Raw genomic sequence first — 14186 nt, forward strand, 5'->3', positions numbered from 1 at the left:
GTCAAGCGACCATACAGAAAATTGGATTCAAGCATAATCAAAGTGTAAAGGTCAAATCAAGTTAAAAAAAGAGGCCCATAGGGCCTGTATCGCTCACCAATAATGACAAAATATACATTTGCTTTGTACATGTATATAATACTGCAAATATTTCGTAATTTGGACTCTGACAGCATTTAAAATGGGTGGATGGCACGTTCACTTCTATAGATACAAATGTAGCATAAAGATCTTAACTGTTTCCATGTTATGATCCAGGATCGAAGTTTCCAGAGGCAAGGCTGAACCCTGGTATAATTCGCTTAAAAACAAACAAATGTATACTATGTATCTGTTTATTATAGGGTGGGGATAATATCGGTTTGCATGTTATGGTCAAGGTTCTAACTCCTCTGGGAGTGCCGGACAGATGAACAGAAGAGACACTCCTGGGAGCATATATGTGCATTGCTCTCATTATACTCAGCATTGTATATATGGTTATACCGTGTGGATCTTCACTGTGTCCAAGTTAAAACGCTTTTTGGCCCCGCCCCTCTGCCCCTGAGTTCCCATCACCTGAGATTATTTCCAACCAAATATGGTTGATATCTGTCTCTTAGTTCCAGAGAAGAAGTTGTTTCAAGCAATATAGCCAATATAGCCTATTTGGCCTTGCCCCTCAGCCCCTTGGGGGTTCAGCCCCACCATTTGTACATTTTTGAATCCCCACCACCTAGGGATGCTTCCAGTCAAATTTTATTAATTTCAAATAAGTGGTTCAAAAGAAGTTGTTTGAAGAAATTGTTGACGTACGGACGATGGACGGACAACAGACAACATGGTATACCATAAGCTCACCCTGGTCCTTTGGACCAGGTGACCTAAAAACTGAAATATCGTGAAACACAGATCATTTGTGTTGAGCCCCACCACTAACTACACATATACGAAATTCAATATGATCATTGGGGCGGACATATTGCAAATCAGATTTGAACCTCTTGAACAATATGGGTGCCATTATTGGTGGACATGTGAAGTTTCTGCTTTATTTGTTCAGTGGTTTCTAAGGAGAAAATTTGTCAGGTGAGCTAAAAATGGATTAACCAAAACCCTGAGATTGTTTCCTGTTTCCTGGGAATTGTTTTTCACTGCATACTACCAAGAAGGCAGAAAGAGTGCATCCAATGTTTTGAGAAATAAAGTTATGAAGTAAGAGCTTGTGTTTGATTTTGTGATCAAGTTTTTTCTGAACATAACATTGAAAAACAGCAAAATGATGCCGATTCATTTCAAATATGAATCAGGTGGAATGATCTAATCATCAACAAGACTACAGAGTTATCACAATGTCTCACCATGGGGCACATAAGCATTTTGTTTGCTCATATAGTAGTGAATAATATGGAAGTTATGTTAGCCATAGAAGAGTCATCAGAGCCCCAACAAATTTGAAAGAAAGATTCATCTGACTGAATAAAAGAGCCAAAAATCTGTAAATACCAACAGGGACCACTTCAGATCATTTGATAACCTGGTCTTTGTGTGCGCAAAGTGTTATGAAAGAATACTTATTATTTCTAGAGTAATGGTCCGAACAAACACACCACTATAGAGTCAAACTTGTTGCCATGGAAACGGAAAAATTAATTTCATTAAAATTCCTAAATAGCAAAAGGCACCACTTAAGCCCTTGATTAATACATGTACATAGTTTAGATGAAAAATGTTGAAAAGTCGTTTAGTTCTGCTCCAGAAACAACACCTAACTCCATTTCAGCCAAGTCTAACTTGTTGTCATGGAAACAGTGAAAAACAAACTGTGAAAAAGTTCCTAAATATTCAGTCCATGGTTAACATATTTACCATGTTTGGATGAAAAGTTTTCACCGTTAAAAAGGTTGTGCTCTGGAAACAAAATCCACCACACCCTTTTGAGACAAGTCCAAATTGTTTCCATGGAAAATCAAGCAAAATAGAAATGAAAAAAATCCACAAATAGCAAAAGGTTTTACTCCAGAACCTTTATCATAAATCCGCCAAGTTTTGTTGAAAGATATTGAACAGTATCCGGAAATGAATTGATTATGAGCGATGGGCGGGCAGACAGACGGAGGGACAGACGAGGCGACAACTGTATGACCCTGCAATATATGCAGGGGGGGTGAAAATAATCACCTATTTTCAAAATCAGTATTGAAAAGCTTTCACTTCGATATGCATGCAAACTTTCATTATTAAAAGCATTGAGCAAGGGACATAACTCTTAAAAAAATTAATTTAAGACGTCCAATTGTCAAACTCATTTGAGATAGTGACCACTAAGATCAGTGTGCATCTTTCACTTCTCTAACTGACATAGTTTTTGAGAACATTTCTTTTTTATTGAGATGTGGAGGGACTCCATTCCCATATCTCCTTCCCCACTTTATGACGGGGGATAAAACTTGGTCTTACACCTGAACGTGGCACGACAAAAACCTGGCAGAGGTGTCTTCAAGCAGTTTGACGGTGGGCGAGGTGAAATGGGACTTGGCACCTATTGATTACATTGCGCAATTTCGATTAGACTATGCATTCCAGCCTAGTTCAGCAACTGTTGAAATTAGACTTTCAGGTAACAGTTCAGTTTCCAGTTCCACCTCTCGTATCACTTGCATTTGGTTCAAACAAAACAGGTCCGCCCAGTCCAGACAAACTGATCGATAATCAAGATCTATATATTGTGATAAAACGATTCCTACATCGCGAAGTGCATCAAATCATGTGAGCACCTTGATTAAACACATGAAAAGATTTAGAAAATATCTGTTGACGACGAGTTAGCGATGCACATGCTTTGCAAATCCTGCAATCGACCGAAATCTGCATGACAGTTTACGAACCAGATTTTGATTTCGAAGCGCAATTTTGATTGGACTATGTACAGACTCGTTAGTCCAGCCAAAAGGTAACTCCATAATACCAGCCTATTTCGGCAAGGGTGGAAACTGGACTTTTGTAGTCAGTTAACTCACTTGCCTCGGAAAGATGTTAAGTCGCTTGCCCTGGGAAGTCACATTCAAATCTGCTTTCTGTATCTCAAAAACGGAAAGTAAACTGAAAACTGCCGAAAGTAGATTGTATAGCACCACAATAAAATGGTGGATATTTCATACGTCCTGTCGTTTCTCAGTACTCAGTGGAATCTTCATCTGGAAGGGAATACCACCAAAAGGGTATTAATGTTCTTTGTGGATCTTCATTTGTATCAACTGAAATTTATAAATAAGGTGAAAAATGAAGCAAAAACCCTTGAGGACGCATAGACCCTACTTTTACACTCAGGTTCTCAGATCTGAGGAAACATATTGGAGTAAAACATCTAGTTCTAATATGATAGCTTGTGAAGGAAGAATGCAAATCCTTCAATATGGTAGCCATCATATCATTAAGGGTCAGTTTGTTGAAACCGAAATGAAGCATTTATAGGGAGTTACATGTTCACAAGCTTTCAGCTTGTAGAATTTCATACACCCTGGGCATTGGTCAAATATGTTTGTGCAAGACATTAGGATCTACATGCTGACGCTGTATGGTAACTCAATGTGGGAACAGGGTCAAATGTAAGCACATGACATTGTCATGTCCATACACTGGCATACAGGTTCACCAGCTCACTTTCAACAAGACATTGACTGGACAATCAGAAAGCTCAACTTTTTGCCGAGAAATGATAATTATGTATATAATTATGAGTCTTTACCCATAGAGAAGAAGAAGCTACATGTTGAAATGCTCAACAAAGATGCCCATCTTCCGAAGATGTTTAGGAGCCAAGTTTTCTTCCCAACTTCCTGGATACTTCCGAGCTGACAAATTTGGAAACGTGAATTCATTCATCAATTTATTACCCTCAGGGTTATAGAAATAACTTAGTTCATAAAAAGTGTTCACCAGAGGAAAAATCACTACTCACGCAGCAGTGCAATGTTTCTGTCATACGGACAGCATTGAAGACATCATTCGAAAACACATGGTGATGTAAGGACGGAATGATATCACACTAGACACGACAACATAGATGAAGATTGTTGACGTCATTCAACAATTAAAATTGTGGTTTTCTAGGACAGCTGTGCTGATCAGTGTAAGGGGAGCTCCATAGGAGAAAGAAGAATGGGTAATTAAGAAATTATTACACTCACATGTCACACACATGTAAGAATTCATGTATTGTATTACCCTTGCTCTTGCTTTGGAAATACAAGGATTCTGACACTCATTTCATAAAACCAGTATGACACGCATGCTCGTATAAAAAACTCTATACATGATGCTTAAGTATAGGATAAAGCATGACTCCGAGGTTATGCTTGGGGATGTAAAACCCGAGGCGACAGGGGAGAGGAAATGTAAGACCAAGGGCGAAGCCCCGAGGTCTTACATTTCCGATCCCTGATCGCCGTGTGTTTTGCATCCTCAAGCATAACTGAGGAGGAGTGTTTTATCTAGCTTAGAAACCGTGGGGAAAATAAAATGCCAAAATTTGCTTTATATTGTCCTGAAAAATTCGAGTGTATGAGAACTACATTTTGATTCGCTGTACTGACGTAAGTTATAGAAAGTTGATCAGATCATGCATGTGCCGATTATCACGCACTGCAGGTGCAGATTGCTGGTACTTGGGAGAGGTTTTACAATTGTCATGTCACGTGACCAGCTTCTTTTTAAACATGCGCATTCCCACAGTAACAACACACTTTTACCGTGAACACGATGAGTGAAGAGGACATCTTTCTAACCCATGCTCAGAAAATGGACGCTTTCTACTACTCACCATTAGCGAAACCCAAGGCAGGCAGATGGTTCAGCAATTTCCCAACAGGACACAACACACTTCAAGGCATAATCAAGCAACTGTGTCGGAATGCAGGAATCGAGGGAAAGCGAACAAATCACTCTCTCAGGGCAACATCTGCCACCAGACTATACAGAGCCAACGTTGATGGGCAACTTATTTGCGAGCAGACAGGTAAAGCAACATTTTATGGATAGAAGTTTTAAAAATATTTTTACTTCCAAATTGGTGGCAAAGATAACAAATAAATTATTTGTGGGCAACTATTTTGGAGTAGTGTTATCATTTGAAAGGTACAACTGATAGCGTATATGTTTCAGGCCATCGAAGCGAATCTGTGCGCACTTATAAACGGACATCTGAAGATCAGAAACTGCTGGTGTCGGACATCATCTATGGTGGGGGAAAGCAGAAAAAGTCTGTTACTGCCACGAGACCATCTTCAGATGATGCTACTGCGCCGCCGTCATGATCAGTCGCTACTGCTACTGCTATTCCGTCATGTGCAGCACCGCCACCAGCCGTTTTCAGTGAAATTGTCTCTGATATCGACTTGCGAGAGAAAACCAAAAATGACGCTTCGCGGAACATTTGTCTCACATTCAACTCCAGCTGAACTGTAAATGGCATGGTTTATGGCATCTCAGAATAAATGTTGAAACGTGTGTTGAAAATTTTTAAAGAACTAATCCGCTACCCCACGCCTGGTTTGCGCCATGGGCCAGGTTAATAAATCTGTTGGTAAAACCTCAACTGAGGGACAAGTCAATAAACAACCTGAACAACTCTACCAGAAAAGGGACAAGTTAATAAATCTTCAGTATGGACCTCCTCTGATCAGCAAGTATACTTGTTGGATAATCAGTAGTGAGCGGTACATGCAGACTGGTGGTCATTCCACAATAGCAATGCACCCACGAAACAATAGACATAATTTGGCCTAGGTTTCGAATACTGGATATTAGGAAAATTAAGAAGCAGCCTTTCCTGCTGCAACTGCCTCAGTGAATTGTATCTAAAATGAACTACACCTTGCATCAGGCTTCATGGTACTTCTGATGCTGATATGCATAACTGCAACTGTTCAAGGCATAGGATTATCATCTTGCTCTTGTCATCGTGCTCACCCGTCTGACATTCATAATTATAACAGATAACTAATAGCACTTAGTTCTGACTTCCCTAACTTTATGGGATTTTTGAAGACTACTGTACAGCAGGCTTTACTTTTTTATCTTTCTACATTCATTTCAGAAATTAAACATAAATAAGAAGTTGTTCTATCCTTTAATTTGTTCTTTACTGTATGCATCTATCGTATCAAAACAATCTCAATTTGCCCATTCTCCGACATTCTTACTATTATCAACTGCAGTGTTCTTAATAACATATTATCAGGGCCTGATATCAAATCATATCAGTAACTGCAAACTTACAGATGTTTTTTTTTTCATCTGTATGTATGAGAACTCTGTTTTGCAATCACACAACAAGGAGTATTATTAAAATTTCAACCTGGAATGTAGGTAAGTGATTTCGTTGTAGTGAACGGCGGGCACCTGTCTTACATCACAAACAGCTAGAAAGACAGGGAAGCCAGCCCGTGCGCCGGCCTGGGTCAGCCTGTCACCGAGACGAACACCATCTCGCCACGAGCAGCGCGCTCAACTCATGCAGCACGAGCACATGTCCAGAGATCTTTCAACCAAAACAATGTTAGACAAATGATCGTCCATAACAGCACCCAAGACACCAACGACCATGATGTCGTTTGAGTGATAAGAAAGGTCATGTGAAATGACACGATTCATAACCCGAATCAATTTTGCAAATGGCTGAAGGACTATAAGAGTAAACAAAGACGATTGCTTTGTTCTCCAGTCTGACACATGTCTTGCGACTGACATTCGACACGCAGCTCACGCCAGTTATATATCATGACCAACTCCCATGCTCCACTAAACTGGTTCGTTTTAACATGAAAGAGCCGCAAGACTGTCCTGGTAGTGCCTTCCTTACCTGACAAGTCTGAAGTTCGCCTCTCTTGAAATCCTAACATAGTGCTCCTGTCTGGGAATTTTCACGGAAGATGGCGCACATGAAGATTGAGGGACCAGTTATTATTTCTACCGTTATGTTTTTTTTCATGAATAGTTTCGAAAGAGTTATTTCCCTTGGACCCCTTGTAGATTAATCCGTACAATGTACCGCGCACCCGTGAAAGGCACTAATGACATAATGAAGTTACAAATATTTCATGATGATTATAACGTATAATAATACGACCCCGAATATACATTTTATTGCAGAAATTTCATGTTCATTACAACATCATTCATATCTAAACCGATATTTTCCAAATATACAACCAATATTATTGTATCATTTACCCTTGTAATTTCATAGGTTTCCTTTCACAATATATATATATAATACTAACACTGTGTATTTAGAACGTTATAATATTACAATCTCTTTTTGAAAATATATCAATTTTTACAAAAAAGTTACGAATTCATAAACAACATTCATTCACCCTAAGGATGCGTTATTAACGCATTTCTCAAAATAACGTATGTTAATAATGACATCTTCAATTCGACACTCGTATGTACAAATTCTTATATACTCAATGGTTTATCCACACTTTTTAACACGAGGAGCACCGCACTGTAGCTCACCCTGGAATATTATTTTTTTGATATATGCTCTGGGGTATGTATAAAATACCCAAAACCAGTCAGTCTGACTCAAATACTGTGGCGAATTTGTCCACCCAATTCAAAGATAAAAGTCGTTTAGTCTTTTTTAAAAGGAAAGGTGTTGCCGCACTCATCTATTTTTTTCCTCCTCTATGCCTTAATATATATTAGCTGCATGTCTTTATTTAGCGTTATGCTCCATCGGAGTAGAGTTCCTAAAGATTATGGGGTTTCTGCCATGTTTTCCGAATGTTATTTTTATTACCTTTAGTCATTACTAAACTGGGCGGCAAAAGAAAGTATAGGTCGAGTTCCATGATCGAATTCCATGTGAATTATAATATAATCTAGGGAGGGGTAACAAATGATTGATCAACCAGTTTGAATGAATAGGTAATGTAAGCTCAAAGTCTACTGTTGGTTTTGTAAGAACGGAAGCACAACTGACTGCAACACTTGGTCTCTGTACTGCACAGCATTCAGATTTCCCTGTATTATCACCAAATCTGTATTCTGATCTCCACAAATACCGACCCCGCCGAATGGATGGACCTCTCGAATACACGCCGGAGCCAAGCGTTCCCCTCTTCGTCGATAAACTCATTCTCTGCCGTCATTTCGAAACAAGTTAAACCGACTGTCATCGGTAAACAGCACTCGACGCCAATTTTCAGCCACCGTCGAACATGCCTCGCCCATCGCAGTCTCAGGCGTCGATGTTGAGCAGTCAGTACCATTCCTCGGAAAGGAAGATACGCTCGGATTCCAGCAGCACGAAGTCGTCGTAGTATTGCACGTTGGCTAATGGGATGTCACAACGCTGGAGCTGCCGTCGCCGTCGCCGTTACGACTCTGTTTCGCAGGTGAATGAGCCGTATCTGATCGTCTTCCAGTGGTGTTGTCACTCGGGGTCGTCCGGTTCTAGGCCTGTCCTGCGTACTCCCTGTCTGCCTGTACCGTTGAATCAGCCTGGCTAGTGTCAATGGTGTACAACCAAAACGTCTGGCAATTTGGACCTGTGTTGCCCCCATTTCGGCCATACCGATGTCTCTCTCTCTCTCTCTCTCTCTCGTACAAGGTTGACCTTGTTTTTTTTCGTTTTGATTGGATAACCGTGACCTCTGTCACACCGGGACTACTTTTTTCATACATAAAAAATCGCGAGACGTCATTCATTTTGCAACTACAAGGCAGAACTGAAGAAATTAATGAGAACAAGAGATATTTACAAACACTTCATTAAACCAAACAAAACAGTCACACGCATCAAATCCGGTTTGCATTATATATAAGTTATGAATAGAGCTTCTACAGACATGATATAATCGAGCTGTATCCATTTGCAATGTACAACTACCGATCAATAGAGCGAGGGTCCCCCTGAGCGTGACGCACCCGACCTCTTTCGCAACTTTGAATTTGAATTAACGTAAAAGGATAGGCGTGGTGAAATGAAGTCTGTTTAATCTATCTGGACAGATATTTAGACTTACTTGGGATGATCCGGTTGTGCAATCAGTGTCCCCTTCGAAGCGTATTTTGTGGCGCTGTTACGGGAGGCGTTGTTTGTGAATGAACGTACACGACTGCACGACCAGATCACTAAAAGTGAACAGTTCTGATACAAAGCATTCGAAAACTCCGTGGAAGTGTGCCTGACTTCTGATTTTGTGGCCCCAAACATCCCAAATGTGAACAATAACATTCCCTATCTCTAGCGTAAAACGCTGTGAGTAGGCCTAGATCATGGTTGTCTTTTCTTTTACCGCTGGTGACCTTGCCCTTCGATCGTTCGAAGCTGTCACCGACATGCAAGCAGACTTGAGTTTGTTGATTTTCACGTCTTCAGCATAGGGTGGTACAAGTTAACTTGAATGTCTTTGGCGAACACATTTACCTCTTCCAAAATGGTACGAACATGATATAAATTCAGCTGATATATCAAGGAAACCGAACCATTTTGATTGTACAGACGGGACACCGGCAGTGCGAGTGACCGACTGTCAGTCCGATATTCAAAGCGCGGCGCGAATGTGACTTTTCCAATTTTCATGTAGCTGTCCTTCGTAATAACAACATGGCGCTTGAATTACCATAAGTTGAAGAATTTCTTTCAAAAGGATCTTGAGCGTCGGTGCTGTTTTGTTTGCAAACACAACCGCAGGCGTGTGTTGTTAATGCGCATGCATAGAAATGTCAACAATGCCCATATTTGGGCATATATCAATATTCATGTGCAACCAGATTTTGCAACCGGTTTCAGTTTGGTTTCCACGAACGAAGGTTGTTATGTATTTACTTAAAGATATATCTAACGTACGTAATAAATAAGATACATAAAAAGTCCACTCGTTTCGTAAAAATGGTATCTAACGAGAATGAGTGTAGTATTCTCTATTTATGTCACCACACGAGCGCCGTCAATGGTGGCGCGTTCGGGTGAGGTGTTTTTTGGTACCTGTTCCTGGGCCGTCATATTCCAAATGCCCACTTTCCACAAGTTATCGCTGTTTTTAGGAAAATTACAAAACGCCAACCTATACTTTCTTTTGCCGCTTAGTTTATATGAACAAACACCAACACACCGATGCCTACATTGGTCGCCATCAACTGCAGTAGGGGCGCTCTGCGATTCCTTGTTTTCAAACTGTTCAGCAACAATATTGCAAAAAAACAATTACTCTCCATTAATCGGCTATAGCTTTTAACGAAATTTGACATATGCGTAGTTTGTAGTTGGCTTTATCAACAAATATGCCCTGGGGTTGTTTTTTTTTTGCGTTACTTTGAATTTTGACCTCGATTTGGCTTGTGCACTTGAAACTTTCTGGGCTCTGTAAACGCCTTCTTCTCCCATGGAACTGCTGTTCTGATGAAGATGACACTTGCTACGAATGTTCTAATGGAGACATTTAAAAAAATCAAATGGCCTGAACGGTTATCTCAATATCTACAATGTAAAGAAAAGTTTAATTTTGCGTGGGTTGTAACATCTTCCCGAGGCAAGAGAGAGGCTGGAATTCCTGGGCTCGATCGTAGCGCCACCAGTGGCTATTACCAGTTATGCCCCTTTTATTCCTCTCATATGGACCAATTAGATGCTTCCTCTCGTATCACTTCGTTTGCTCCAAACAAAATGGCGGCGCCCAGCCAAGACGATCTGATCGATAATCAGTATCTATATTGTGATAAAACGGGTCTCCCATCGCGAAGTGCATCAAATCACGTGAGCACCTTGAATAAAAACATGAGAAGATTTGGAAAATAAATGCTGACAACGAGTTGACGGTGCACATGCTTTACAAATCCTGCAATCGACCGAAATCTGCACGACAGTTTACGAACCGGATTTCGATTCCGTTGCGCGATTTTGATTGGACTATGCCAAAACTCTTTAGTCCAGCTAAAATTTAACTCCATAATACCAGCCTAGCTAAGCAAGGGTGGAAACTGGACTTTAATAGTCAGTTAACTCTCTTGCCTCGGGATGATGGGGTTGTAATGACTGTAAGTAGAATCAAGTGACATGAAAACATACTGTATTATAAATGTAGAGCAAGGTATCATGCTGATTAAAACCGTGCTATATGGAATTTACACCAAACGTAGCAACTTCTCAAGGACATGTCCCAGCTATGAAGAACATGAAGCGAAGAGAAATATAGCTCTCAGCAAAATTGTTGGGCTGTAAGCGACATATTTATTCAGTGGACTAAACACATTCTTACTACATTAAAACTTTAAAACAGAAAGCCCAGTGGTTCAATGGTTTGTAAACAAAGTCATTACTCTTTCGGTTTGGATCATGGCTCCTCCAAATGAAAGGCCAATGTCGCCAATATTAAAGTGATATTTCCAAAAAATGTGAAGACATATTTAATGTATGGTATTTTGAGACAACTAGTGCAAAGTATGGAAGCTTTTTATGATGGCTAACTTCAGTGTACAAGAGTTTGGAAGGCGCACATGCTCAAAAAGGACAAACTCTTCAACTGAATATTGCCGCCAAGCCACATGACATTTGCCATGCAACCAAGAACAAGATATGTTGAACATGGAATGTTCATGCACCATGCAGGAGTTTTCCATTCATTACAAGAAAAATCTTAAGTAGTTTTTAATGCGAAAAAAATAGATCTGAAGTAGAAGTAGAATCGAATGTGATATTTAACATTGTCTGGAACGTTAAATGACATTTAATGTCATTATCGATACCTCATGGGTATGTATACTCTACGCTCCTCTACCACCCCAGGATACACATGGCCGATGTTCGGTAAAGTGGTGTAGCTAGTTTATATCACAAGCGAAGTCCTTGTTCCTGAAGAGGGAAACCAGAGAGTACATAGGCCGCTGAGCGTTTAGTTTATATCGGACAAATGGCAATGTTTAGAGCCAAAGCTTGATTGTAAATGATGTACACATTGATTCAAAGTCAGACAATGGTAGGTTTCGCACAAAGATTGTTTGCCAATTTGGCTTGTTTTTCACTTGAAGACTAAAAATACGTCATCGTACACCGAAGAGTGTATACACTACTTGAAATTGTGAAGCATATGGATTGATTATATCAGAGGTGAAGATTTTGGCAGGTGCACCCTATTAAGGCAAGACGAAAGAAAGCATGGAAAACTTTAACACCAAATTTATGTCTAGCACAAACAATGATGACCATCTGACTCTGCCGAAAACCCGCAAAACGATGGGATGATTTTGTTCATGCGGCCTAAAGTATTTGATTTGGGGGCAAATAAAACATCAATGGCCTAGATGCACATGGGTTAATCGGAACTCTGGTACATAATTGAGTTATGGGACAATATTCTTGCGGGCTGGGTCTAATAAAAGTATTTGGCTCCTGCTGTCAGAGAAAAAAACTTGTTTGTCATTAAACAGTGGCAGAATAAATAACAGAAAAATCCCAATGAATCAGTTAAGTTAAAATACCAAGCCATCCAATTTCTTGGCGTACTCATAAATAGCGACAAAACCCTTTCCATCTTCATTAGAACTCTCTACCAAAACTGAAGCTATTGTTCGATTCCGACATTCTCACGACTGTGTTTATGAATCACCATCAAATAGTGACGATGCTAGGTGTTCGTTAAGAGCTGTGCGTATCCTGCACAGCCGATGTCACTTGTCACAAACACATACAAAGGCAAGTCAATTGTTCACCAGAAACAACACGGCAACATATGTCCTCGACATGTCTACCAACCGGTAAAGATCCGGGATAGAATAGGTCTTCAGCAACCCATGCTTACCGTAAAAGACGACTATGTTTTACGTAAGAGGTGATCAGGCTCGGTGACTTGGTTGATGCATGTATCCCACCATCTTCCCGAGGCAAGAGAGTTAACTGACTTTAAAAGTCCAGTTTCTACCCTTGCCGAACTAGGCTGGAATTACTGGGCTCGATCGTAGCGCCACCAGTGGCTATTACCAATTGTGTCCCTTCTAAGCCTCTCCTAAGGACCAATCAGATTCCACCTCTCGTATCACTTGCGTTTGCAAAATGGTAGCGCCCGGTCAGGACGATCTGATCGATAATCAATATCTGTATTGCGATAAAACGGATCTCTGATTAAAAACATGAGAAGATTTGGAAAAAAACTGTTGACAACGAGTTGGTGGTGCACATGCTCTGCAAATCCTGCAATCAACCGAAATCTGCACGACAGTTTACCAGCCGGATTTCAATTTCGGTGCGCGATTTTGATTGGACTATGCATAGACTCGTTCGTCCAGCCAAAAGGTACCTCCATGATACCAGGCTAGTTCGGCAAGGGTGGAAACTGGACTTTTATTATCTTGGCTCGGAAGATAGTATCCCAATTGCGTAGATCGATGTTCATGATATCAGTCGCTAGATTGTCTGGTCCAGACTCTTTTATTTACAGACCGCCGTCCCACAGCTGGAATATTGCTGAGTGTGGCGTTAAACAACTGACAAACAAACAAACAAACACAAGTCTACCATATAACTTTTTGAAAGCTTTGCTGAGGCTTTGAATGTGGTAACCTTAATCAAACAATTTCTGAGCAAGAGTCATATGACGGTCTTTGAAATCTTGGTAAAAAGAGCATGCTCGATTGCACCTCAAGAAAAATTAAATGCAGACACCAAGGACTGGCTGCAATTATTACCTGAACGCCCACACAACACAATTACATAATTCAGAAGTATATATTCATTATGTCTGTACTACCACGTCCATGTATACATAATATGTGAACTCTTATTACCATGTATACATTATGTGTGTACTTTTATTACCATGTATACACTATGTGTGTACTCTTATTACCATGCATACATTATGTGTGTACTCTTATTACCATGCATACATTATGTGTGTACCCTTATTTCCATGCATACATTATGTGTATACTCTTATAACCATGTATACATTATGTGTGTACCCTTATTACCATGTATACATTATGTGTGTACTTTTATTACCATGTATACACTATGTGTGTACTCTTATTACCATGCATACATTATGTGTGTACTCTTATTACCATGCATACATTATGTGTGTACCCTTATTTCCATGCATACATTATGTGTATACTCTTATAACCATGTATACATTATGTGTGTACCCTTATTACCATGTATACATTATGTGTGTACTTTTATTACCATGTATACA

At 40.0% G+C, this 14186-nt stretch overlaps 1 protein-coding gene and 1 pseudogene across 1 annotated transcript in view; one reads left to right on the forward strand and one right to left on the reverse strand.

Annotated features, from left to right (window-relative positions):
- Nucleotides 1-6926, reverse strand: part of LOC139461029 (uncharacterized) — a 42173-nt gene extending 35247 nt beyond the window's left edge. The window contains exon 1 of the mRNA XM_071242518.1: nucleotides 6842-6926. The gene's annotated coding sequence lies outside the window, so the exon portion shown is untranslated. The remainder of the gene's footprint in view (nucleotides 1-6841) is intronic.
- On the forward strand, nucleotides 4741-5438 carry LOC139460588 (uncharacterized; annotated as a pseudogene).
- Nucleotides 6927-14186: the final 7260 nt, after the last annotated feature.

This window comes from Haliotis cracherodii, unplaced genomic scaffold (genome assembly GCF_022045235.1).
Source record: "Haliotis cracherodii isolate W230 unplaced genomic scaffold, xgHalCrac1.p SCAF_14, whole genome shotgun sequence".
Lineage (NCBI taxonomy): Eukaryota > Metazoa > Mollusca > Gastropoda > Lepetellida > Haliotidae > Haliotis > Haliotis cracherodii.